General features: G+C 44.5%; 1 protein-coding gene across 3 annotated transcripts in view; it reads right to left on the bottom strand.

Moving 5' to 3' along the window:
- MLPH (melanophilin) overlaps positions 1-8,083 on the bottom strand; it is a 53,201-nt gene extending 45,118 nt beyond the window's left edge. The window contains exon 1 of one of the 3 annotated variants that reach the window (XM_051999205.1): positions 7,877-8,083. The gene's annotated coding sequence lies outside the window, so the exon portion shown is untranslated. The remainder of the gene's footprint in view (positions 1-7,876) is intronic. The other 2 variants (XM_051999203.1, XM_051999204.1) reach the window with 2 other exon arrangements.
- Positions 8,084-26,185: the final 18,102 nt, after the last annotated feature.

The raw sequence follows: 26,185 nt of genomic DNA, 5'->3' as shown, positions 1-26,185 counted from the left end.
GAATTTTGCTCTAGGTGAGGGGTGGACCTGGAGACAGAAGTTCTGAGTTCAAATGTGACCTCGACACTTAAAACAAATGGAGATAATGGTTCTTCTCTCCGGGGTTATTGTGAAGATCAAATGAGATAATGTTTGTAAAGTAGTATGTGGATCTTAAAGAAGTGCTTTGTAAATACTCTCATCATCCTCACCATTATTATTATAAAAATGTAGAGAACTTGGTCTCTGTACTTAGAGAGCTTACAGTCTTGTCGGGGGCAAGATACAAAACGAGATCTCCGTAATATGCCATATCACATGACAAATGATCACCTCTCATCTGGACCATTGCAATAACCTGCTTCTTGGGCTGCCTGTCCCAAGGCTCTCCCCACTCCAGTCCATCCTTCCCTTAATCTTCTTAAAGCCTAGTCTGACCAGATCATCCCCTCCCAACTCAGTAAACTGAGTAAACACCTTCAGGATCAAATATAACATTTTTTGTTTGGCATTTAAGGCCCTTTCCCCTCTGTCCCACCTTTCCAGTCTTCTTATCATTTACTCCTTTCCACTAAATCTGTTCTTTGCACATGTCAATCCATCCCTGAGCTCCAGGCTCTCATTGGTTTTCTCTCATACCTGGATTGCTCTCCCTCCTTCCTCCCATCTTTTTCAATGCTAAAATTCCCTCTAGACTCAACTTAGATTCCACCTTCTTCATGAGATCTTCATGAAGTCCAGATTCTAGTGCCCTCCCTCCCTTATCCGTCACCTTGTACCTAATTTACATTTATTTGAAATATATTGAATTGTAAGTAAGCCCCTTGAGGGCAGATATTGTTTCATTTATTTCAGTATCCCCATTACTTAGTAGTGTCTTGCATGCAGTAGGTGCTTAATAACTGCTTGTTGTAGGGTTTGCATGGGTAAATATTGAAAATTATCTTTGCATATATTTTGAAAATAAAAAGTTATTGTTAAAAATATTATGGATCTTTTTGGACTACTTGCCATGTGGGGAGGACATGGGGGAAAGGAGGAAAAATTGGAACACAATTTTTTGCAAGGGCTAATGTTGAAGAAATGCCTGTGCATACGTTTTAAAAAATAAAAAGCTTTAATAAAAATGATTTAAAGAAAAAAATTAAGATATCATGATTACTTTTGTTGGAGATGACATTTTTGGCCACAGACCTAGTTATTTTGATTGTCAATATATAATATCCCAGGACCTGTGGTCTTTTATTGTGGAAGATGATCAATCCTGTACAATTCTGATTATAGTTCCAGCATGTTTGGATTTGTTGTTGTTTGTTTCTTGTAGAATTTTCTCTTTGAACTGGGGATTTTGAAGTTTAACAAGAAAATTCCCCGTATTTTTAAAAAATAAATGTTTGCTGTTTGAGAGAATGTTAGAGAGTTGGGCAATAAAATGTATTTCCTCTCCTTCAACACCAGGATTTGGTGTCCTGTTACTGCCCATATTTTGAATGCAACCTCGGTTCCCAGGAACTGTGCAAACAGCTGGAGCAATCCAGTTGTCCACAGATAGGACAAAGAGTCTCTGTCTCGGAGCCCAGGTGGGCGTCTCTGGCTCATATATCCTGTGAGTGGAGTCAAGTGCTTCCCTTCTCCTTTCCTGTTGGGCACGAGAGTTCTCTGGAATCCCTGAGCTCAGAGCTCCAATCTCTTCTCCTGCAAACATTCCCCATGAGTGCTTATCCACTGAGTCCCAGAATCACTGATTCTGAGGCTTGGAAGGGACCTCTGACCCAATCCTGAACAGGAAGCCCTCTGTAGCATGTCCAACAAGCGGGCCTCCATCCTCTGCCTGGAGACTCCACTGAAGAGGCTCCGGCCACATCCCAAAGAGGACTGATCTGTAACGGCTCTCATTGTTGGCAGGACTTCCTTGCCATCCGTCTACATCAGCTCCTTTTTGCAAATGTAGCAACTGGTTACCAGCTCTTCCTGGTTCTGTCCTCTGGGGCCAAGCAGAGCAAAGCTAATCCTTCCTCCTCCCTACCAAGTCATCTCTGAGCTTTCTCTTCAACTTAGCATCCTCGGCTCCTTCCACTGCTTCTCATGACACAGACTCCAGGACCTTCCATCTGGTCGCCTCCTCCAATGGATCTGTGCCCTTCCTGAACTGAGGCTTCCCAAATTGAACACGGTACCTCAGGTTTTAATGAAGGTGGAGCAATAATAGCCATGTTATACACTTGTTAAAGCTCTTTAAATACATTCTATCATTTGAGCCTTGCAATGTCCCTGAAAGGTGGGCTCTCTGTATGCTATTATCTCCATTTGACCGATAGGGAAACTGAGGCTCAGAGAAGGAAGCGAGGGAAGCATTTTGTGCCGTTTGTACGATACATGAGGTAGTGACTCTGTGGGCCAAAGGGTCCTTCCGCTCTGAGGCGGCAGACATGTCTTCCTGAGTGCAAGTCCAGCACTCTATTCCCTAGGTTTCACTTGCTTCCAGGAGAACGACAATCCTCTCCTTAGCAAGTCCTGATTATCCCATCTCTCTTGAGACTGTTAAAAAAAATAAATTTCTAGAAATTATCTCCTGGTCATGAGATTCCTGGGCAAAGTAATCTTTCTTCCTCATTCTTCCGCTTTCGCTCCCCGAGATTGGCAGTCATCTCTGTTTGTTCAAAGAGCAGCTGGGGGTGGGGCAGAGCCCAGGGCCACCCAGCAGGGGGGGCTTGGAACCCTTTGCTAAAGACTAAGGAGGCAAATACAGATTATTGGCTTTTCTTAGCTATCTTAAAATAGTCTTTCTCTCCTTTAAAAAAACTAATTTAAATTGCTGGTAATTTTTGAATGAGGTTTAAGGAAAAGATACAATTTTTTTTTGCTGAAATATTGATTTAAAATTAAACTCTGTCTACTTCTTGTCTTTCCTTGATTGCAAGAGAAATTTTGACCCGACGGTAGGACATGGGTTCTTGGCCAACAGAAATTGGGGAGCAAAGCTCCGCTGGGAAGTCCTCCCCTTCCCCCAACCCATGTAGCCTCTGATTGTAAATGGAGGGGAGAGTTTCTCTGAGTCACTCTCTCTACACTGGTGGCGATAAGACAACCCAGAGTGTTAATCTTACAGTCATCCCCGGTTTGAAGGACGTTGATAATCTGGAGAGGGACCAGATAAGGACAAACAAGAGTTGAATTCGTAGAGTTAAGTTTGAAAGGAACTCTGGGGTCTGACCTGCTCCCTTTTAAGGCTAGTGAGTGTCAAAGGCAGGGAGAGTGTTCTCTCCATGGTGCTACCGAAGTGTCATGTGAGGAATGATGGAGGAAAAGGGGAGGTTTAGTTTGGAAAAGAGAAAAGACGCAGGGGGACAGCAGAGCTAAAGATTCAAAGGCTTTCCCGAGACCCTCTGTGACCAAGTCTTAATTAGCCTGTTCACTGATTGGTTTTTTCCATAGTTGGAAACCACATTTCTAGTGGGTCATAGATGAGAGATTCACCCAGAAGGTGGCTCTGAATCCTTTGTTTTTTAGGCTCTCATTTTTACAGGCATAGAAATGAAAGTTTAGACAGCTTGACCAAGGTCACACAGGTAATGAGTGATCGGCAGATCCGGGATTCAAATCCAGGACCCCTGACTGAATCCTGCATCGTCCTCTGGAGGATGAAAGGGATCTGGGAATGGAGAGAGGAGAAGCAGTAGAGAGTTTATCTCTTGAATTAAAAAGTAATTGTGGGAGCTACAAGAGAGGATATGGCCCAGTGGAAAGAGGGCTGGGTTTGGAACAGAGCTTGTGATTGTTCAGTCACTGCAGTCGTGTCCAACTGATTATGATCCTACTTGGTTTTCTTGGCAGAGTGACTGGTCTGGTTTGCCATTTCTGTCTTCGGCTCATTTTACAGATGAATAAACTGAGGTGGTGTGTGTGTGTGCGCGTGTGCGTGTGTGTGTGTGTGTGTGTGTGTGATATGTGTGTGTGTACAATACACGTGTGGTGTGTGTGGTACGTGGCCATGTGCGAGCGTATCTTATACAAGGAGCATAGACCGGCTGCTCCTTGGGGGCAGGAACTCTCCTGTGATCACGCTTGCATCCCCAGGGCTTTACCAAACTAGGAGTTTAATCTAAGCTAAAATCCTAACTCTTCCATTCACAACATCCCATATTTTCACTCTGCAGGCTTCTCTTACCTCACTTGGCCATTCTAGCCTCTAGTTTCCTTCTACAGCTCAGCTCATGGGAGCTGCAGGAGGAATGGGGGTGGCCTGGGGTCATGGCCCACCAAGGGGTCAAGTGATACAAGATCTCCGATTTTGGGTAGAAAGGCTTCCGAGGCCTCATGCTACCTGATCACTTTACACCACAGGAAACTGAGTCCTGCTCTGTTCTTCCTTAAGGCTCAGCTGAGAACCTCTGAAGCATCTCCTAGATCCAGCCCTTTGTGCAGTGACCCATGACCCCAAGCCACTCTCCATCCCTCCTGCAGCTCCCACGAGCTCATTATAGAAGGGAGTGGATCCAGCAGAGCGGCCGAGGTTCGGTGCCAAAGGGCCTGGGGTCAAGGGCACAAGTTGATGGCAGGAGGAAAAGGCTTTTGGCCTTCCCCACATGTGTGGCTGCCCCCAAATGGGGCCCTGGCTCACGATTGGTCGATAAGCATTTATGAGGAACTGGGCAGACAGACAAAGCTGAAGTGGATCTTACATTCTACTGGGAGAAGGAGCCTCCGTAAAGTAGACCAGATGTTGGTGCTTACGGCTCAATGTCGAGTCACGAACACTTGGGTTCCATCCTGCCTGTGACATGGATGGGCTTTGGATCCCAGGGTCACTTCACCTTAGGGTTCCAGGCTATTCTAAGAAATCATTGGGGGATGGGGCCCATCTTCCTTATCATTCCCAGCAACACTTGCTCCCAGGTTACTGCTAATGGTGGAGGGAGGCTCCTGGATGGGGCAGCAACCCCAAGACCACTAATCCAGACCAGCCCTCAGAGCCCTTTCCTGGACAAGGGAGTCCTGCAGGGAAGGATATGATTTTATTAGTGGAAAGGACCCCAGAGAAGAGGCCTGACCATCCATTAAGAATCAGGGCTTCCATCTGCCTGGCTGATGAAATCTCCCCCATTAGAATGGGAGCTCCTTGAGGTCAGGGGTTAATTTTAATTTTTAAAATTTGTAACCCCCCAATATATAAGTGCCCGGCACACAGTAAAGTAGATCCCCTGGTAGCTAGGTGGTGCGATGAATGAGTGCAGAGGCTGGAGTCAGGAAGAACTGGGTTTGAATTCAGCTTCAGACACTTCCAAGTTGTGTGACCCTGGGCAAGTCACTTAACTCTGTTTGCCTCAGTTTCCTCATCTGCAAAATAAGCTACACTCCAGTATTTCTGCAAAGAAAACGTCAAACAAGGCCATGGAAATCGATCACAGTTGAAATGACTGAACAATAATAAGTAGGTGCTTAATAAAATGTTTGTGAAAGAATGAATTTCTGGCAAGTAATTTCATTTCTCTGAACCCCAGTTTCCTTATCTATAAACTAAAGGCAATAGTAAACTGCCCGACTTATTTCTCAGGGCTGGTTCTTGGAGAGTCATCTGTCAAATCCTGAGCCTTGCTTGTTATGGACTGGCATCAGGCTGAGGGTTGCTGGGTAATATGACACGGGCTTTAAATGGCAAAGAGAAGCCGGAACCTTTCTGGATGCTGGGCCGCTTGGCAGAATGGGCCCTAGCTCTGGCAGGACCTAGCTCTGTGACCCTGGATAAAGCACTTTGCTGCCCCAAGCCTCAGTTTCCCCTATAAATGGAACTAATTATACTTGTCCTATTACTAATTGTCTCGCTGGGTTGCTTCCCTTCCTCCTTCATGTCTTAGCCTCTCGACTCCCTAGCCCTAATCTCTTTCCTTCTTCTTTATAAGTGAGGCAATAAAGAGCAATACTGGCAGCCAAGGTAAATAGGGACACACTCATCCAACAAACATTTCAGAGCTTCCTTTGTGCCCAGTTCTGGATATACAAAGTACTTTGAATACTCAGGCTAAGAAAGCAATGCAGCCCTGAATCACTCTTAAAGACAGATTGTGCCGTGGGGAGTGGGACAGTACGGGGAGAAACCAACCTGGGAACTCAAGGTCTTCTGGGTAATGACCCGGGGTTGCCGAATAGCCTCTCTTGGGAGAGGGATGGGTTATGGAGAAGGACTTCATCCTGTGCAACTTTGTCAGTGAGGAAAAGGGGGCAGGAAAGGGGAGGACAAGCATCACCTTGGTTGTGTTTTAAAAACTGATTTTTGCCGTCTCAGTTGTATTTCTTCAGCAAGCCCTCTCAATTTGTCAGCACCCTAGGACAAAGCTCAGTTGTCCCATCGTAGTTCCAGTTCTGATGACCAATTCCAGAGCGCCTCTGAATTTGCCCTATTCATTGACTACTTGGCTCTAATTCCCTTCTTACCCCAAAGATACATCAGCACAAAAGAAAGTCATTTCCAAATAACAATTAAGAAGATGATAGTTTTCCCCTGGGAGGCACAAGTTCCTGTAGTGACTGCTTTCGCCCACTCAAACAGCCACTCTCCCAGCGGACACACTTGTCAGTCTTGTTTCCCTCATTTCTTAGGTGCTGTGGAGTGAGTATGGGTGCCTAGTTCAGTCCTGGGTGGATGGGAATTGTTCTACTCTTATTTCATAGATCCTGGCTCCCTACCCCATTCCTGGGGCTCCCAGGGTATCCTCTACTACTTGGAGGGATTGGGGAGGGAGGAGAGAGTGTGTGGAGGGGAGAGGTGAAAGTTCACAGCTCCAGACTCCCAGAGTGAACAGACCCCTTCCTCTGCACCTGGTGAATCAAACCACCTGCCAGCCCAGGCAGACCTTTCCAAGCTCTACACGGAGCCTATATACTAAATGCCAATGGGATTGTGTCCCATCCTCCTTCCCTTCTCTTCTTCTTGGGTTCCTGCCCCTGCCCTCCTGTCCCAGCTCTCAGACAGCAGATCCTAGCAGTCGTAGCAGCACTAGCTAAAACCCCCTGCAAGTGACCACGACATTCATTCAGACTTCAGATTCATTTGGAAGAGAGGGAAGGAAGGATGAGGGGAGGGATAAAGAAAGGAAGAAGGAAAACTAGGAAGAAAAGAGAGAGGATCATAGATTGGGAGGTGGAAGAGAGCTGAGATGCTATCTAGTTCAATGCTCCCATTTTACAGATGAGGAAACTGAGGGAGTTAAAGACTTCACCCAGGGTCACAGAGCTAATAAGAAAAGTAGCAGAGCAGCATACGGCGCCACATTGGTCTTGTGACTTCTTCACTGCTCTTTCTATGGTACTGGATTGAACTGCAGAGGGAGAAAGAAGAGAGGGAGGACAGAGAGAGAAAAGGCTAGAAAAAAAGGAAAGAAAGAAAGGGGAGGAAAACAGAGAAGAAAGGAGAGAAAGGAAAAGGAAAAAGAAACAAGAAAAATAAAGAAAGAGGGACTGGAGAGAGGAAGGAAGAACAGAAAGGAGGGAGAAAGGATACGGGAGAGAGAGGAGGGAAGAGAAAAGAAAAAAGAAATGAAGGCAGAGAAAAGGTGGAAGAAAAGCAGGAGGGAAGAAGAATAGAGAAAGAAGGAATCAGAAAAAAGGGAGGAATTATGGCAGAAATGGAGAGGACAGAAAAAGACAAAAATCAGATTAGTGAGAAAGGAAGAAAAGGAAGATGGAAAAGAGGAAGGAAGGGGAAAAGGAAAGGACAAAAGAACGAAAGAAAGAAGGGAGAAGAATAAAAAAAGGGGGAGAGAAGAAAAAGGGATCAGAGAGAAAGAAAGAGCAGGAGAAGAGGAAGAAGAGGAGGAAGAGCGGGGAGGAAAGAAGGGAGGCAGAGAAGAAAGAGAAAATGCAGCTGCCGCAGAGCCCCGGAAAGGGACGGCGCCTCTACCTGTGTCGGCCCGCGATGAGCGCCCCCGGCGGCCCCGGCCTCTCCTCTCCGCCGGCGAGCAGCAGGCAGGTGCCCCGGCTGTGGCTGCGCTCCCGCGGCCGCTCCGGCTCCTTTCGCGCAGAGCCGCGCGGGCACCTCCCACCCCAGGGTGCCAGGCAGAGGGAGGCACCCGGGGCGCCAGGGAGAGGGAGGCGCCCAGGGCGCAGCAAGGGGCGGCCGCGGGCCCTCCCCGGAAAAGAGAGAAAGCCGGGGCCGAGCCGAGTCACCTGCAAAGGGGCAGCCTCCGCCCGGGCCCCGCCCCCGCCGTGGCTCTCGGTTTTAAGCCGTTCCCGTGTCTCTCCCGGTATCTCTGTCCCATCTCTGCCTTTTTTTTTTCTCCCTCGAACGTTCTCTAACGCTGAACCTCACCTTCTCTGTCTCTTTCTCTCTTTCTGTCTCCCTATTCCTGTTTTTGTCTCTTTCTCTTTCTCTGTCTCTCTGTCTCTCCGTTCCTGTTTTTGGCTCTTTCCCTGTCTCTGTTTCTCTGTCTCTGCCTTTCTTTTTGTCTCTATTTTTACGATTCTGTGTCTGTCTGTCTCTATTTTTTTTTTTTTTTTTGACTCTGTCTCTCTTTTTTCTCTTTCTCTGTCCCCTCTTTGATTCGGTTTCTCTGTCCCTGTCTCTTTCTCTCTCTGTCTCCATCTTTGTCTCTTTTTCTTTCTCTTTCTTTCTCTTTGTTTCTCTGCTTCTGTCTCTCTGTTTTTTTGGTCTGTCTCTGTCTTTCTCTGTCTCTTTCTCAGTCTCTGTCTTATCTCTCTGGTTTTCTGTCTCTGTTTCTCTGTCTCTGTTTCTGCCTCTGTCTCTTTGTTTTTTTCTCTGATACCGTCTCAGTTTCTTCTTCTTCTTCTTTATGTGTTCTTCTTTATCTGGTTCTTTCCCTCCACCCTCCCCAGCCTTCCCTCCCCCCACCCTCCCCAGCCTTCCCTCCCCTTCTTGTTTTCTCCCTATCCTGGTTTCTCTCTCAGGCTCTGCGTTAGTAAAAGGTCTCAATTGTCTCAAAGGCACAAAGGATGATGGGTGTAACCCCCATCAGCTCCGGGGTGACGCAGGCAACCTAGGGCTCAAGCACAGAAATTATCCCCTTCCCATTCAGAGCTTTCAAGACTGAGGTCCAGCACAAGGAAATGATAAAATAAAACAGGGAGTGAGGAGTAAAGGAGAGACTTGAACGCAGAACTTGGGACTCTTCCCGATGAGCCTTCCCCTGAGATGAGCTCCACTTTATCCTGCCTCCATCTTTTTTATCCCATAGTCAGCTGCCCTTGTCTCCCCTGTTAGAACGTGAGCTCCCTGAGAGCGGGTACCACATTTCTGCCTCTCTTTGTATCCCCGGCTTTTAGCCCAGCCCCTGGCACACAGCAGGTGTTTAATAACTACTCAATGACTGGATTGGAAGGTGTTGGTCCTTGGTAATTTCTATTAATACGCTCATAGATGAAGATCCGAGGCTTGGGAATTGGGAGAGGGGAGAAGCTCTCCCCAAAGGTCTGCCCGATTCTTCATGTTAGGGCTGTGGAGGCCAGGAACAGCCACCAGGATCCCTTGGGAGCTGGCTGGGGCTCCCTCGGGAGTTTGGGGCACTTGGTGGCCACAGGGGCCAGTTGTGAACGACTTGGGCAAAAATTTCTCTGTTTTAAAAAGTTTTAAAAAAGAGATTCCCATTTTCAAATGATGAACCTGACAAACGTCAACAAACATGAATATTCTCACACACCAAAACCAGGAGAATAGCATCCTAAATGGCCAATCTCTATAAGAAACAGCTGCAGGTTTTTTCTTTTTTTTCTGAAGCAATTGGGGCTAAGTGATTTGCCCAGGGTCCCACAGCTAGCAAGTGTTAAGTGTCTGAAGGAAGATTTGAACTCAGGTCTTCCTGACTTCAGGGCTGATGCTCCATCCATTGCACTACCTAGCTGCCCCTAATTTTTTATAGTTTTTTATTTATAAATCTATGCATGGGTAATTTTTCAGCATTGACAATGGCCAAATCTTTTGTTCCAACTTATCCCCTCCTTCCTCCATCCCCTCGCCCAGATGACAGGTAGTCCCATACATGTTAAATATATTGAAGCATAAGTTAAATATAATATAAATATATATGTCCTAACGGTTATTTTGCCATATAAAAAGAATCGGACTCTGAAATAGTGTCCAATTAGCCTGTGAAGGAAATCAAAAATGCAGACGGACAAAAATAGAGGGATTGGGAATTCTATGGAGTGGTTCCTAGTCATCTCCAGAGTTCTTTCCCTGGGTGTAGCTGCTTCAGTTCATCACTGCTCCATTGGAACTGATTTGGTTCCTCTCTTTCTTGAAGATGCCCTTAGTTTTTTAAAAAGTCCGCATTTAATTTACAACGATAGGTCTGCCACTTCCTGCCTTTCAGCTTCTTCCTGCTCCCCTCTGGATCATCTCTCCTAAATGTTTCACCAACATTCATTTCTTTCGGCCCAGTTGAATCTTACGCTATTAGCAATTCGTCAAGACTTGTGGAATAAACTTTGAGGAAGAAAAGACTAGCTCGCGGAGTGGGCAGAGTTCCCAGTCACTGTGTGGCGAGGCTGAGCCCCAAAAGGTATGATGTTTGGGGAGAACTGAAGGCTTCTGGGGCAGTCTGTCTACATCGGCTCCTCTGATCCTCCAACAACCCTGGGCGGCGGTCGCTTGTTATTTCTATTTTGCAGGCAAGATTGGGGGTTATAAAGTGACCCGCCACAGCCCAGTAAGTGAGTAAGATGAGGAAGTTGGGGGCAAGAAATCCGACCCGGGCCCAAGTTAATCGCTGCCTCTTACTATTTATCAGCGAGTCACTTAGAAGTCTCTCTGGCCTTGGTTTCCTGATCTGTGAAATAAGGGGATGTGGCTAGATTGGCACTAAGGGCCCTCGTCACCCTGTCTTTGAACATTTCAAGATGTGAGGCAGGATTCCAAAGGTCTTCCTGTCTTACCCCTCTGACCACTGTACTTTCCTGCCTCAATCCACCCCTCTCACCACCGTATCACACTATATCACACTGTCCCATTCACCTCTCTGTTTACTGTATCCCACTGCTTCAATTTACCTCTCTGACCACTGCACCACATTGCCCTGATTCCCCAAAGCTCAGGACCTATCACCTCTTACCTGGACTATTGTTACAGCTTCCTAGTTGGCCCATCCTAGTTGCCTCCAGGAATCTTGAAATGGGCGGGGGGCGCCTTCTTTTTCCTCTCTCCTCCGTCTCACATCTTCGGGCACTTTGAAACAGCTCTCAGGCCCCCCCTTCTTCTCCATATTCAGAGCCGGGCATGCTCAGGATCACCGCGGGGCTCTGGGGTTGGGAAACAGGAACGACTGCGGATGCTTGTGTCCAGCTACCGGCCCCGGGGACAGACGTCTCGAGCTCATCGAACGCAGCCTCGTGTCCTCGGGTCCGGGGTATGGCCACCTCCAAACTGACCTTGTTCCGAATCAGTCCTTTTGATCTGTTCTACCGGGCGGATCTTCCAGGGAGGTGGGGAGGAGAAAGCTCTTTCACCTTTCCATTATTCCTTTGCTCTACAATCTCCCAGAACTCCTCAGTGCCCACTGCAGCAAAGCTGACCTGCAGGCTCTCGCCTCCCTACCTGTCCACCTTCCTTCTCCCTGTTTCCCAGTGTACATCTCCCAGTGAAGGCAGCGCTTCCCTTTCTGCACAAGCACGAGACTTTGTCCGCTGGCCCCATGCGGCGGCCCTAGAGAGGAGCACTTCGTACCTGTCATTGCATCTAGTCTCTCCTTCTAAGCCACCTGCCAGAAACTTCCCAAGCAATCTTTCTTAGGCGCACGTCTGATTATCTTTCTCCCGCTCAAAAACCTTGTAGGGGCCCCTAGGACTTCCAGGATAAACCCCACACCCAGCTTGGCATTTACGGCCCTACCTGACCTCCCCAACTTGAACTTTATAGAGCCTTGAAGGTAGAATCAGAAAGCTGTTTAGTTACTGCAGTGATGTCCAATTCTGTGACTCCATTTTTTTTTTTTTTTGGTTTTGTTTTCAGCAGAGACCGTGGAGAGGTTTGCTATTTCTTTCCCTGGCTCATTTTATAGATGAGGAAACTGAGGCAGACAGAATTAAGGGACTTGCCCAGGGATCTGAGGTAGATTTTGAACTCAGGCCCCCCTGAGTCCAGGGCAGATGCTCTCTCCACTATACTCCTTAGCTGTTCACCAGAATCAAGAAGACCTGTGTTTAAATCCTGACTCAGATCCTGGCTAAACCCCTTGCCCTCTCTGTGCCTCAGTTTCCTCACTGGTAAAATAAGGGATTAATCTCAATGGTCTCTAAGATCCCTTCCAGCACTACATTCTGAGCCTCTGTTCTACCCAGTTGCCGCCTCCTGCTTCGTCCAATTCATCTCATATGCCTGGAAAATCCTTCCTCCTTATTTCTGCTTCGATGAATCCCTCCTTTCTTCAGGGCTTAGCTCAGAAACTACTTAAAATGAGAAGCCTTTCCTTGTCCTCCAGCTCCAAGCATTCCCTCCGTCCTTGAATTTTCCTAGAATTGGCCATCTTACTGGCTGAGTGGTGCAGTGGATGGTGCAGAGCCAAGAGTCAAAAAAGATTCTTTTGGAGTTCAAATCCAGCCTCAGACATTTACCAGTTGTGTGACCCTGGACAAGTCACTTAACTCTGTCTGCCTTACTTTCCACATGGAAAAGTGCTCCAGTATCTCTCCTGAGAAAACCCCAACTAAGGTCACAGAGAGTCGGACATGACTCAAGTAACAGAATAACAACAAAAACATGGAGAGTGTTTTGTCTGGCTCTCCAGCAACTAGGGAATGCAATGGGGGAATGCTGGACCTAGAACCAAGAGACCTGATTTCAAGGCCTACTTTCAGCCCTTACTAGTAGTGGGACCCTGGGAGCAGACTGCTTAACCTGCCTCAGTTTCCACATATGTAATGTGAGGAAGTTGGACTTAGTAACAATCTAGGATCCATACTTTCATTATTTACACACATAGCCCATTCCCTCAGATATTCCATGTTCCTCAAAGACAGGGACTGTCATTTTTTATCTTTTCTTCAACAAGATGCTTAGCACACAGTTGGAGTTTAGATATTCTTTTTCCCCTCCTCCTTGACTTTGTGATTTCATTTTTTTTTGATCAAAGCTGTTTATTTTCAAAACATGCCCAGATAATTCTCAACATTCACTCTTGCAAAACCTTGTGTTCCAATTTTTTTCTCCATTCTTTTCCCACCTTTCTCCCCTAGACAGCAAGTAATCCAATATAGGTGCAAATCTTCTGTGCACATTTCCACAAATATCATGCCGTACAAGAAAAACCAGATCAAAAAGGAAAAAAAAATGAGAAAGAAAACAAAAAACAAGCAAGCAATAACAGTTCCCATACTCCTCCCTGTGTGTAGATGGCTCTCTTCATCATAAGATGAACTGGTCTGAATCATCTCCTTATTGAAGAGAGCCACATCCATCAGAATTGATCATTGTATTCTCTTGTTGCCCGGTACAACGATCTCCTGATTTTGCTCATTTCACTTAGCATCGGTTCCTGTCGGTCTCTCCAGGCCTCTCTGAAATCCTCCTGCTGATCGTTTTTTACAGAACAATAATATTCCATAACATTCATATATATAACTTATTCAGCCATTCCCCAGCTGATGGGCATCTGCTCAGTTTCCAGTTCCCTGCCACCACAAAAAGGGCTGCCACAAACATTTTTGCACACATGGATTCTTTACCATTTTTCATGCTCTCTTTGGGATCTGGGCCCCGTAGAGACACTGCTGGATCAAAGGGGATGCACAATTTTACAGCCCTTTGGTCATAGTTCCAAACTGGAGCTTAAATATTCAATTCAATAAATAAGGATTAGACTCCCACTAAGTTTTGTTCCTGTGCCCAGAATTCAAGAAATAAAGAAAACTTAAAGAGTTCCAGACCTCAAAAAGCTTGCATTCTATTTTAGAAGGCAAACAACATGCTCCCAAAATAAATACTGAATATATAAAAATGAGAAACAACATAATATTAGGAAGGAAGTACCATCAACACCCGGGAAGGAATACCAATGATATGGCTGACGTTTGTATGTTATTTAAATATTTGCAAAGGGTTTTACATACATTGACTCATTTGATTCTTGCCACAACCCTGTGAGGTAGGTGCTATAATCTCCATTTTATAGATAAGAAAACTGAGGTTTAGGGAAGTCAAATGGTTTATCCAAAATCACACAACTAGGTAGTCTTGAAAATGGGATTCGAACCCAGAATTTTAGTTGCCTCAGAAAAGGGATCAGGAAAGTTTCAGTTGGAAACTCGAGAGCTTTTTATTTTTATTTTCAAAGGTTGCAGAGGTAGAGAAGCACTAGTCCAGAGTTAATGCTGTCCTCCAGGAGAGGTTGGTGGTCCAGGCTGCTTTGTCCTCTGTACCTGAAAACTGAAGGAAACCCATTGGATAGAGGTTGGCCCTCTTCTCAGGGTCATTGCCTGCAGGCCCTTCCAGGAAGCCCTTTTCTGTGACTTGTGTCGTCTTAAGAATTTTGAGAGAGGTAAAACTACTCATTTAGGGTCACACAGCTGCTGTATTTGAATAGCAGACTTCCCGACTCCAAGATCAGCTCTGCAGCTTCCTCACCATGCTGCCTCTAGAAATAGTTGTCTGAGAAACAGAGGAAAGTACAAATATTCTAGAAATGAGAAAATCTGGCTTTCTTTTGCTGTTCTCCTGACTTTTAATTGCTGCCCAGTAGGAAGAGCAACTCAGTAATGTTTTGTCAGCCGGCTCCAGGCTAGTTAATTGGGCCATTCGGAAATCATCTGACTTCATTTTCTTTCCAAATTTTTTTGTGAGTTAAAAAAAAGATGATTATTTTTTAAACAAGCCCTGGTTATAAACTTACCAGGAAGCCATGCTCCCTGACTTAAGGTCTGAGCCCTTTAGAAACCTTCTCTCTTGGTTCTGATGGCCCCTTGGACAGTCCTGTGGATGGAAGAGTGGAGGATTTGTGTCCCCTTCTAGAGGCACGACACGGCACTGTGAGAAGAATCCTATCTCTCCTAGAGATTAAGGTCTTAGAAAACTCTTCCCTAGAAGGGAGGAAGGGGCAGCAAAAAGTGGTTTCTCCTTAGGAGAACCAGAAAACCTTATTGGTTTCTCCCCAACCTTCCTGGTTGCTGGCTCCATTCCAATCTGCTTTTTCTCATTTGGTTTTCTTTTCATTTTTTTTCTGCTAGAAAGCTCCTGGCTCATGAATGTTCAGATTTCTCTCATCTATTTCTAGATCATTTGTTCATTCAATCACTTATTCAAAGGGCACTCACATTCTAAGCACCTACCCTAGACTGGAGACCCCAAAATTTAAAATGAAAAAACCCTTGTTCTCAAAGAGTTTTGATTTCATTTTAGTGAAACAAGATATATGTAGATAAGTAAACATAACTCATGTTTAATTTCCTTCCTTCATGTTTCTTAAGTTTCTTTGTCCACTTCACCTTCTACCCTGAAGTGTTCATGCTATTGTCTATTCTTAGCTCCTAGAAGGCAGGGACTGTTTAATTTTGGTTTTTAATCTTTAGCTCTCCAATGCCCTAAATAGTATCTAGCTTATAGTAGGCGTTCATTCATTCAGTAAACATTTAGTAAGCACTTACTGAGTCATACAACTGGTATTTTGGCAGAGGTCGAAGGCAGGATTCAAACTCAAAACCTCCGTGACCATAAATCCAGCACCCTAGCCAATTGAACACACGGCTGATTGAAGGTACAAATAAATCAAAGTTGTTCAGTAGGCACTATCTATTAGGTACTGTGCTAGGAAATGAATCATTTCCTATCCTCAAGAAGCTTACCTTCTAGCAGTACTAAAGAAAAGAAAATGTAAAAGACATACAAAGGAGAGGTGAGATGCACAGACATATATACATGTAGATATATCTCTATTTCTCTTGCTTGTACATAGTGTTTTCATGTTTTTTTCACCCCATCCTCCACGTGGGATAAACTAGAGATAATCAACAGAGGAAAGGCACTAGAAATAATGGGGATCGGGGAGGGCTTCCTGGAATAGGTGGAGTTTTAGTTGGGACTTAAAGGAAGCAGAGAGGAAGAAAGTGAGCAGGGGGGACAAAATTAAGAACCTTGGTCTTAAATGTCTTTTTTGCCTCTATTTTCTTCCTTTCCAATATATTATTCACATGTTTGATAGAGTACTCTTCAAATGGTTAATTTATCTTTTTAAGATTGCTGTCATCATCTCTAGAACCTTGGATGATTTCCCATTGATTCTCAAATAAGGCACACAATTCTTATCTTGGCATTCAATGCCACTCCCAACATGGCTCCTATTGACCTATCTAACACTCTTTCCATTCTCTGAACTCTAGATCAGCTGTCCAGCTAACTCGTCCCCTTCCTCATCCTGACCCCCAGAGTCCTCTGCATCTTAGCTCATGCCTCCTCCATGTCTGGCAATCTCACAAACAGATGTCCAGTGGAGATGAAGCCTAACTTTTGAAAGCTCTCTGCAGCCCAGGTGTTTCTTGGGAAGTATTTCTGCCAATAGAGAAAACCCTTTTCTCTCTCAAAACCCTGGGGGGTGGTGTGGGGGTGGGGTGGAGTAGCCGCCACATCCATCATTCCCTTATGACTTCATATTCTGGCCACCTGGTGGATCTTACTTGGAAATAGAGAATCTCACAGAATCTCAGGGCTGGAAGAGACCACCGAGGCTACTTTGATCCACCTAGAGGAGAGCAAGAATACCCTCTGCAGCACTCCTGACCAGTGATCACTCAGCCCTTGCCTGTAGATCTCCAGTGAGGGGGAGCACAACTTTCTGGGGGGTAGTCATTTCCTCTCCAGGACAACTCCTGTTCTCAGGGATTTTTTTCCTGACATTGAGCTTCTGCTTCTGACATAGAAGAACATTTGCTCTTCTCCATTTTCTACCCATTTCAATCAATTAATCGTCAAATATTGATTAAGAGTCTCCTCTGGGCCAGGTACTGTCCTAGGTGCTGAAGATACAACTCTGAAGGTGATACAGTCCCTGCCTTCAAGGAGCTGACATTCTGTCAGTAGAGACAATGAGCTCATACGTATATTTAAGGACATACAAAATATAGATATAATAATTTAAAGACACTGAAAAAAAAGGGGGAAAAGGAGTCACACTACAATCAATCCATGGGTACTCTATGCATTTTCACTGGCTGCTCAAAATGCTTCTAATCGCCATCTTTTAGAAACCGAATTTGCCTTTAGACCAAGTGTAGGGACCACCTTCTACATTCCTGATTCCTTGCCCCCTAGTTAGCTTCTAGCTAATTTGAATTTATTTTGCATATAATTATTCACCTTTCACATATAAGTACACAACTGGTCTGTAAGTAAATTCTTTGAAGGCAGACATTATTTCATTTTTGTCTTAGTGTGCCGAGCACTTCACATGGGGCCCGGCATACAAAATGTACTTCATATATGTTTGTTCATTCTGATATGTAACTTTAAAAGAGGTATCGTGTATTTAGCATTATAGATTCTTAGCTAGTCAAGTGTAAGATCTCCCAGAATAGGGATTGCCTCCCTTTATGTACCTATTGCTGAGCACAGTGCTTGGCAAATTGAAGACACTACAAAATCCTGTTGAATAAATGACAATAATAATAACAACTTATATAACATGTACCCATATATGTGTGTTGATCAGATAAATGCAAATTAAAACAACTTTGAGGTCCCACCTTTTATTTATCAGAGTGGCTAATATAATAGAAAAGGAAATATTGGATATTAGAGGGAATTTGGGAAAATTGGGAAAATTTGGGAAAACTAACACACTATTGGTGGAGTTGTGAACAGATCCACCTATTCTAGGGAACAATTTGGAACTATGTCCAAAGGGCTTTAAAACTGAGCATACTCTTTGAGCCAACAGTACTACTACTGGGTCTGTATCCCAAAAACATCCAAAAAGGGGGAAAAGAACAATTTGTACAAAAATTATAGACACTTTTTATGGTGACTAAAAATTGGAAATCAAAGGAATGCTCATCGATTGGGGAATTGATGTAGTAAATGATTGTAATGAAATATTATTGTGCTATATGAAATGACAAGGCAAATGGTTTCAGAAAACCTGGAGAGACTTACATGAATTGATGCTTAGTGAAGTGAACAGAACCAGGAGAATGTTGTACACAGGAATGACAACATTGTTGGATGAAGAGCTGTGAACAATTTAGCTATTCTCAGCAATGCAATGATGCAGGGCAATTTCAAAGGACTGATGATGAAACATACTATCGGCTTCCAGAAAAAGAGTCAATATTGATTAATTATAAACTGAAGCATGCTATTTTTTCACTTTCATTTTTCTTTTATTTGAGTCTTCTTGTGCAAAAATTCTAATATAGAAATGTTTTATTCAATTGCACAAATATGATCCTATATCTCATGGTTTACTGTCTCAAGAGGAGGGGAAGGATAGAATTTGAAATTCAAAGATTTAAATAAAAATTCTCAAAAATTATTTATATATATATATATATATATACACACACACATACAACATACACACATATATATTATTTGCTTGATTGGTTCTTTCTGATTCTTCGTGAGTTTTTGGGCTTTCTTGGCAAAGATCCTCGAGGGTTGGCCATTTCCTTTTGCAGCTCATTTTATAGATGAGAAAACTGAAGCCAACAGTTAAATGACTCGTTCTGGATCACACAACTAGTAAGTGTCTGAGGCTGAATTTGAACTCAGGTCCTCCTGACTCTCTCTACTGAGCCACTTAATTATTCATAGGGGTGTGTGTGTGTGTGTGTGTGTGTGTGTGTGTGTGCATGGCATATATTTGGATAAGGTGTGAATCTACCTCTCTGTTTCACTGAGATTTGCAAAGCCTTTTAGACGATAATCTATTGTCTCACTTGACCTGTTGACTCTTCACTTTTCCGACTACTTTCCTCTCTATCTCCTGGTTGCCCAGGGCTTCGTATTATGATTCTGAATATCATTTCAAGTGTCATGGCAAGCTGGGGGATCTTACCCTGAAGGGTTCATCAATAAATTTCAGGGAATCCATAAACTTGCATGTTAAAACCCAGCCACATTGCACCTTCCCTCTCCCCCCACCCAATCTCCAACTGAAATTTAGTATTTTCTTTGGTCATGAATGTAGACAACAAAACAAGTCCTCAGACAGGTCCAGACTGTCCAAGGGACCAGTGACACCAGAAAGGTTGAAAGGGGTTCTCAACCCCTGCTTGCTTTAGAGATTTCCCGATTGCTGAGCCCACCACTAATTTACCTGTTTTCGAGAGGTCATTTCCTCAACCCCTCACCCTAGAGAGCTGCCAAAGCCTTCATAGCTGCCAAGGCTAATGTCCTTATTTGTTCCACCTTCACTGTTCCCCCAGGTTAGATCCCCATATTCTATCTTGTCATCAGCACCATCTCCAGTCAATGGGATGGATCTCACAGTAGACAAGTAAGCATTAAGTTCATCAGGGGAATAGTTTTCAGATAGGGAGCTTGAGTGGAAATCGCACGTCATCTGCAATCATTCCATAGCCAGTACTGATTTACACTTCTTCCCTGATTTTCACACTTGTCAGTCACATGGCCAGCACTGAAAGTTGGGGTTGGAGGTCAGTCAGACCCCCCAACATTCTACCCCCTTCATCAGGGCATGGCTGGGGGTGGGGCGAGATGGACCACCAACATTCTGCTGTCTTCATCCACCTTCTGGTGGGTGTTGGCCGACAAGGAGGCTGTGAATTCATTCCTCTCTGGGGCAGTAAAACCTCAAGTAATCGTGCTTGTTAGGACTCATTAATTGCCAGGACGCAAGGAGTCACCAGAACAGAACAAATGGCCCCAGTTCTTGCAGATTTATTTCAATGTCCTCATGCTAATGCAGGATCTAATTCTGGCCTCCACGTCTCTAGCCATGTGGAGAGATTGGAAAGAGATCAGAGAAGATCCATTCAAAGGGAAGGAGAGCTTCAAATATCCTTGGGCATTGCCTCCCCCCACTCCTCTCTCTCTCTCTCTCTCTCTCTCTCTCTCTCTCTCTCTCTCTCGTTGTAGACAGACTCAAACTGTTACATGGGCTAAAAATGCCAGTTTGTTTGGAACATGGAGAGGGTCAAATGTTAGCACATCATTTTGTTTATAACAAGTGTTTCATAATGTGTGTAGAATGAATGAATTAAAAAAGAGGCTGAGGAAGCCTGGAAGGGGATACCCTCTCCTTCCTTCTAAGCCTTTGGTCAAGGGTACCTGGAGAAGGAGTTTTCTAGGAGGGGTAAAAGACCACTGTCTGGGGCAGAATCCCACGGTCAGGGAAGGTGACTGAGGAATCAAAGTGCTCAGTGGAGGCAATCCTCAGGGCCTTCCTGGTCACTGCCTATCTGTGCCATTCAGTCTCCCATCTATTGATCCTTTAAAGGCTCTCTGTATCTCTTGGAACCTTTTTGGTACCTCTTCAAGGCTCTCCATAAGGGCCACCTCCTTACCAGTCTTATCCTGATTCCCTCCTGCTAGCACCTTCTTGCCCTGAAATTGGATTTTATTCCTTTTGTATCTATTTATTTATCTGGATGCATGTCATTTGACATGGATAGGGACTGTCTTCCTCTTTGCTTATATTCATCTTCCCATTGAAGCTCAGAGTCCGACACAGAATCAGCACTTAATAAATGCTTGTTGATTGCCTGCCTGCCTGCCTGTTGTCTTATTCCAGGAGAATATAAGCAAATTGAAGGCAGGGATTATTGTTGTTTTTGATTTGGATTCCCGGTGCCCAGCAAGGGACCTGGCACATAGTAGGTCTTTAATAAATACTTGTCAATTTTATTGATAATTTCACAGTTTGTTCAGTCTGTGAATTGAACTCAGTTGCTGGGCACTTCCCCTCCCTCCCCCCACCTCCCCCAGTTCTTGGCCAGCACAAAAAGCACTGTTGTAAATATTTTGGTATAAATTGGACCTTTGTTTCTGAATATGACCTTCCTGGGCTACGTGCCCAGTGAGGGGGGGAGCTGGGCCAAAGGGGCTGCACAATTTAGTGCCTTTTTTCAATTGCTTTCCAGAACCACTCGCTTTGTTCTCGAAACTCCCTGTTTTACTTGTATGATATTTTACTATAAGGAGTCTTCAACTTCTCTAACTTGGTCTTCCTCCATTTCTCTGCCTCTCTGTGTCTGTCTTACTGTCAATTTCTCCCCTCCATGACTGTCTCTCTGTCTCTGCCTTTTTCTCCTGTTTCTCTCCCATCCCTAAGGCTCCATCCATGACCTTTTATCTTTTCCTCTTTTCTCTCTATATACGTACATATTTTCCTCTATACTTACTCCGTTGGTAGATCCCAACCACTTCTATACTTTTGGCTAATTTGCAGATTTGTGTTTTCAGTCCAAGATACCAGTATAACTCCACTCTTCCCTTTCCCAGCTCCTGCTGCCCGCTCTCTGGGGACCCTGCTGTCCTGTCAAACACCTTGGGTCTGAAATGGAGTTCCTCATTTTCCCACCCACACCAGCCCTTTTCTCCAACCTTGATACCTGATTTCCATCCACCCTGAGTCCCTCAGGTTCAAAATCCTGAACTCTTCCCAGCCCTCCAACTAGCCACCCAGTTCTGCTGCTTCTTCCATTGCAGTGACTTTTAAATTCTGTTCCTTCTATCTATTTCAAGGCTCAGCATCCTGAATTTGCCCTGATCTTTCACTCCTGGATTTTGAACACAAGCTCCTTGAGGGCAGGGATAGCTGTGCTTCTGTCCGTTGGATTCCCGATGCGGAATCCTTTTTGTTTTGGTAGCAGACGAGGGATTTCATGGCTGAAGGAATGATCAGGAAAGAAATCCTTTTACCTGAGCTGTTCAACACTTGCTTTGACATTTAGAGTCTTAGAGGTCAAAGACCTGATGAAGTCACAAGATTTGTTATCAGAAGTGAAGTGAGAATTTGGACTTCCAGGCCAGCTCTTTAACCACTGAGCCACACTGTCTTGCCTGGAATATAGTAGGTTATTGAATTCAATTCAACAAGCATGTATTTAGTGCTTACTAGGTTCTAGCTGCTGGGATATTAAAAATGAAAGAATCCTTCTTCTACAGCAGCTGACTGACTGACAACTAACCCAAAAGCCTGCTGATTTCCCTTCCTTTTGGGCAGCGATCAGATCTCCTACTCCTTTTTCAATTTCCATAAGTTCCTAGCTTATATAGCATACACAAGGCTGGTCTATACCTGCTGCCTTAACTTCCTCACTCTCTAGTCTCCTTAACCCATAACAATTTTATCTTCATGTCGATCAGTCTGCTAATATTTGCGGGAGTGACCGGTGACCTCCCAATCCAATGGCCTTTCCCAGTCTGCAATTGCTCTATTTCTATTTCCTTTGCTGGCTCTTTTCCCTCCCTGAGCTCCCCAAATGTTCCCTTAAGCACCTATCCTTAACCCTTTACTCCTCTCTCTTTACTTTCTCATCCTAAATACTCTCATTAACTTCCATGGTTTCAATTATTGTCCCGATAAGGTGAGACATAGTGGTTTCTGATTCACAAGTTTGCATTTGTCCTGTAGGGAGAACTAGTCCGATGTTACCCAACATCCAACAGGGCAGACATATCAGGAAGTACTTATTTTCACTTCCATTTTGACCACACCAACCTGGATGAGCCAGTATTACCTCAAACTCAGCATATACAAAATCAAAGTCATCATGAATCTTTGTTCCCTTCTGCCCCTCCAAACTGAGAGCTCTCCTCCCCATTTTCTCATTTCTGTTGGTGGCAATTGCACTATCTTGTCCAGACAGATTCTAGACCATCCTTGCTTCTTTCCTCTTCTCTCCTCTTTATCCAATCAATTGCCAAATTCTATCGGTTCAAATGCATATTTGCACTCCAGCATCGTGTAGTGAAGGGAGAGCTGCCCTTAGCTTCAGAAGACCTAGACTTAATGTATGAAACACATACTAGCTGGGCAAGTCACTTAACTTCCTGGCACCTCAATTTCCTCATCTGTAAAATGGGGATATTAATAGCACCTACCTTCGGATTGTTGCGATGATCAGAAGAGATAGCATACATTACATGTTTCCTCTTCTCACAAATGAGCCTTTCCTTTTAATAAGGAAAATTAAATAAAACTGACCAAAAAGTTGGCCAGTTCTGAACAGGCATTGTTCCATTTCCAGACCCTCACCTCTCTATGAAGGAAATGAGGGATGTACTTCTGCCTTCTCTTTTCTGTTTGTCCTGCTTTCTTACTCTGTGATTCTCTCTTACTCCTTTTCTCATGCTTTCTTTTTCTCCTTTTCTCTTATACGCTTCCTTTCTTGGCCCTTCTTTCTTTGTCTCTGCTTCTGACTTTCAAATTTTATTGGTGCCTTTTGATTTTATTATAGTCATTTTTGAATTATCCCCTTCCCCCTCCCCCCTTCCTCCCCAGCCCTGACTATGGATTTAAGAAAGAAAAAGGCAGCTAACAAGCCAACCAGAGCATCAGTCACATTCCCAAGTTTACATTTCCCACATCTCCAATGAAAGGAGGATGTCTATTTCCTCCCTTTCCTTCTCTGCTTTTTTCTTCTTTCTTGTTCTCAATATGTCTCTTTTCTTCCCCTTTTAGGTATCTCTTTCTGTCTCTCTTTGTGTCTCTGTATATCTCTTTCTGTCTTTGTCTCTCAGTCTCTGTGCCTCCCTGTCTCTTTTGTCTTCAAGTTTCATTTCTGCCTTTTGTTTTTACTTCGATATCATTTCAGAATGTTTCTCCTTCTCCCACCCCCAGTATTCTTTTTAACAAAGAACAAAAGGAAGAAAAACTTCGACAGAGATGAACAATATATGCAATTTTGCACATCCATAAGCTCTCACCCCTTTAATGAAAAAAGGGAGATGCATTTTTCCCTGATAGTCTTCCCCAGTCTCTCTTAATTTTTTTCTTTTTCTCTCCCCTCACCCCCTGCCATGGCCCCTTCCCCCGCAATTCTCTAACTCTTTCCAACAAGACTCCGAGTTTCCTGTTCTCGTCAATTTGTGAAACATGCAGTCTCCCAGTGGAGGGATTTTTAAAAAAACACCCAGGGAGATTTATTCCATGTAATTTTTTTTAATGAACAATATAATCCTCCCTCACTGGCTGGACGTGTTTATCCAGGGATTCCACGTGGGCTGACTGGCTCTCATCCCCAACCAGATGTTTTCAGACACGATCTCGTTCGCTCTAATGAGCAGGGCATTCATGGCGAGCCCCAAGGGAGCATGGGAGCCCCCAGTTAGCAAGTACGTGCAGAGAAGGCGTGTGGATTGTACACACTGTATCGTACAGAACATTTGCTGTAAGTTCCTCGTAACCAGATGGAAACATATGGATCTTTGAAACATTCACTGGCCCTGCCTGCCTGCCTGCCTATGTTTAGCAAGTTTCCTAATCAGTTGGGTCTTTATCCCAAACTAAAGATTCTGGGGGATTCCTGGCCTCTGATCTCAGAGCTTCTTAATCAGTTGGGTCTTTATCCCAAACTAAAGATTCTGTGGGGATTCTTGGGTTGTGATCTCAAAACTTTCTAATCAGTTGGGTCTTTATCCCAAACTAAAGATTCTGGGGGGTTCCTGGGTTGTGATCTCAAAGCTTCTTAATCAGTTGGGTCTTTATCCCAAACTAAAGATTCTGGGGGGTTCCTGGGTTGTAATCTCAAAGCTCCTTAATCAGTTGGGTCTTTATCCCAAACTAAAGATTCTGGGGGGTTCCTGGCCTCTGATCTCAAAGCACTTAAGATGGTGACTCTTCCATGATTTTACCAAATGCTGTTCAGAGAGGTCATGTCTATTAAGGGAGTGCCAAGGATCAGCTGGGAGATTTCTTGGTCCATCACCTCTTAATGGTAGGTATAGGGACTCTCAGCAGGGACTAGGAAATGTAAAATGAGGCAGGTTCAATTTTTGACTTTAGAGGATGCTAAGATACCCTCATGCTCCTTGGAATAGATGTGGTCCATCCAGGATCTGAATAGGGATCTCCTTGACAATAAGGTCAACCGATAGCCAATCAGACTTTTCTTGAACACCTGCAGGGAAGGGAAACCATCACGACACTTTCCCATCATAATCATGCCCGGCCCTGCGCTAAGCACTATAGCAATATAGCTTTTGATTCTCACATCAATCCTGGAAGGCAGGTGTTTTTCTTAACCCCATTTTACCGGTGAGGAAACTAAGGCAGGCAGGGGTTGAGTGACTTGCCTATGATCAAATATTTAGTAAGAGTTTTGAAGTCCTGTATGAGCTCAGATCTTCTGGATTCCATGCACAGGCCTCTCTGCTCCTTTCCCCTTCTCCTTTGGTAGATTTTCCCTCTGAATGGTTTGGGGGACACTCTTCTCTCCTGGATCCCCCTGTCTGTCCGATTGCTCCTTTTTGCTCACACAGCCATGCCCCACCTGTGCCTCCCCCCTCTCTTTCTCCCCTTCCTCTCTGGAGCTCCCAAGTCTAATCTGGGGGTTCTGAGATTTCTATTTTTCTCTTCGATGTCCCTCCAAACATTTTCTCCACACCCAAAGCCCTTACACAGGGCCTAGACCACTAGAAGCTGTTCCCAGTGACTGTTTAATGACTGACCCACATCACTGAGGCTAAACGGGCATTTCGAAGGGGAAGTCTTGGAGCTTCCCAAACTCATGTTCTTCAGAGAACTCGCTTTTCCCTTCCAAACCACCCCTGTTCTGAGCCTCCCTATTTTTGGTTTCTTCCAGCCACACTACCCCAAAGGAGAGAGCTGGCCTTGGAGCTAGGGTTCAAGGACTTGGATTCAAGTCCTGCCTAAGATATACATTGGGGGTGACTTTGAGCAAGTCACTTAGCTCAGTGCCCCCTGGGAATCCCTTTAAGATTTTAAATTGCAAAAGGGCCAAGATCTGCATTGGTAAATAGAGTCATAGATCTGAGTTCAAAAAGTTTATTTACTTTAATTTGCTGGAAGCAGAATTATACAGCCCTTGTTGAGCTTGGGGTCCACTAAAATCCCAGAATTAACTTCAAAGGAGCACCTGCTAAGCCCTGACTCTTATTTTGAACTGACACCATTAATTTTATTGAAGCAAGGCATAGGATAGCAGATTCTTTCCATTCCATTTTGCCTAGCTAGATTTACCTTGGCATTCCATCGAATCTAGGGGTTCTTTGGCACCCCCATTTCAACAGGAAGTAGTTCAGAATCTATAGGCGATGAATTTCCAGGAAGGGAGGGATGCTGCTCTC

The sequence above is a fragment of the Antechinus flavipes genome, chromosome 4 (assembly GCF_016432865.1).
Source record: "Antechinus flavipes isolate AdamAnt ecotype Samford, QLD, Australia chromosome 4, AdamAnt_v2, whole genome shotgun sequence".
In the NCBI taxonomy this organism is placed as follows: Eukaryota; Metazoa; Chordata; class Mammalia; order Dasyuromorphia; family Dasyuridae; genus Antechinus; species Antechinus flavipes.
This window is presented reverse-complemented; position numbering and strand designations above follow the sequence as displayed.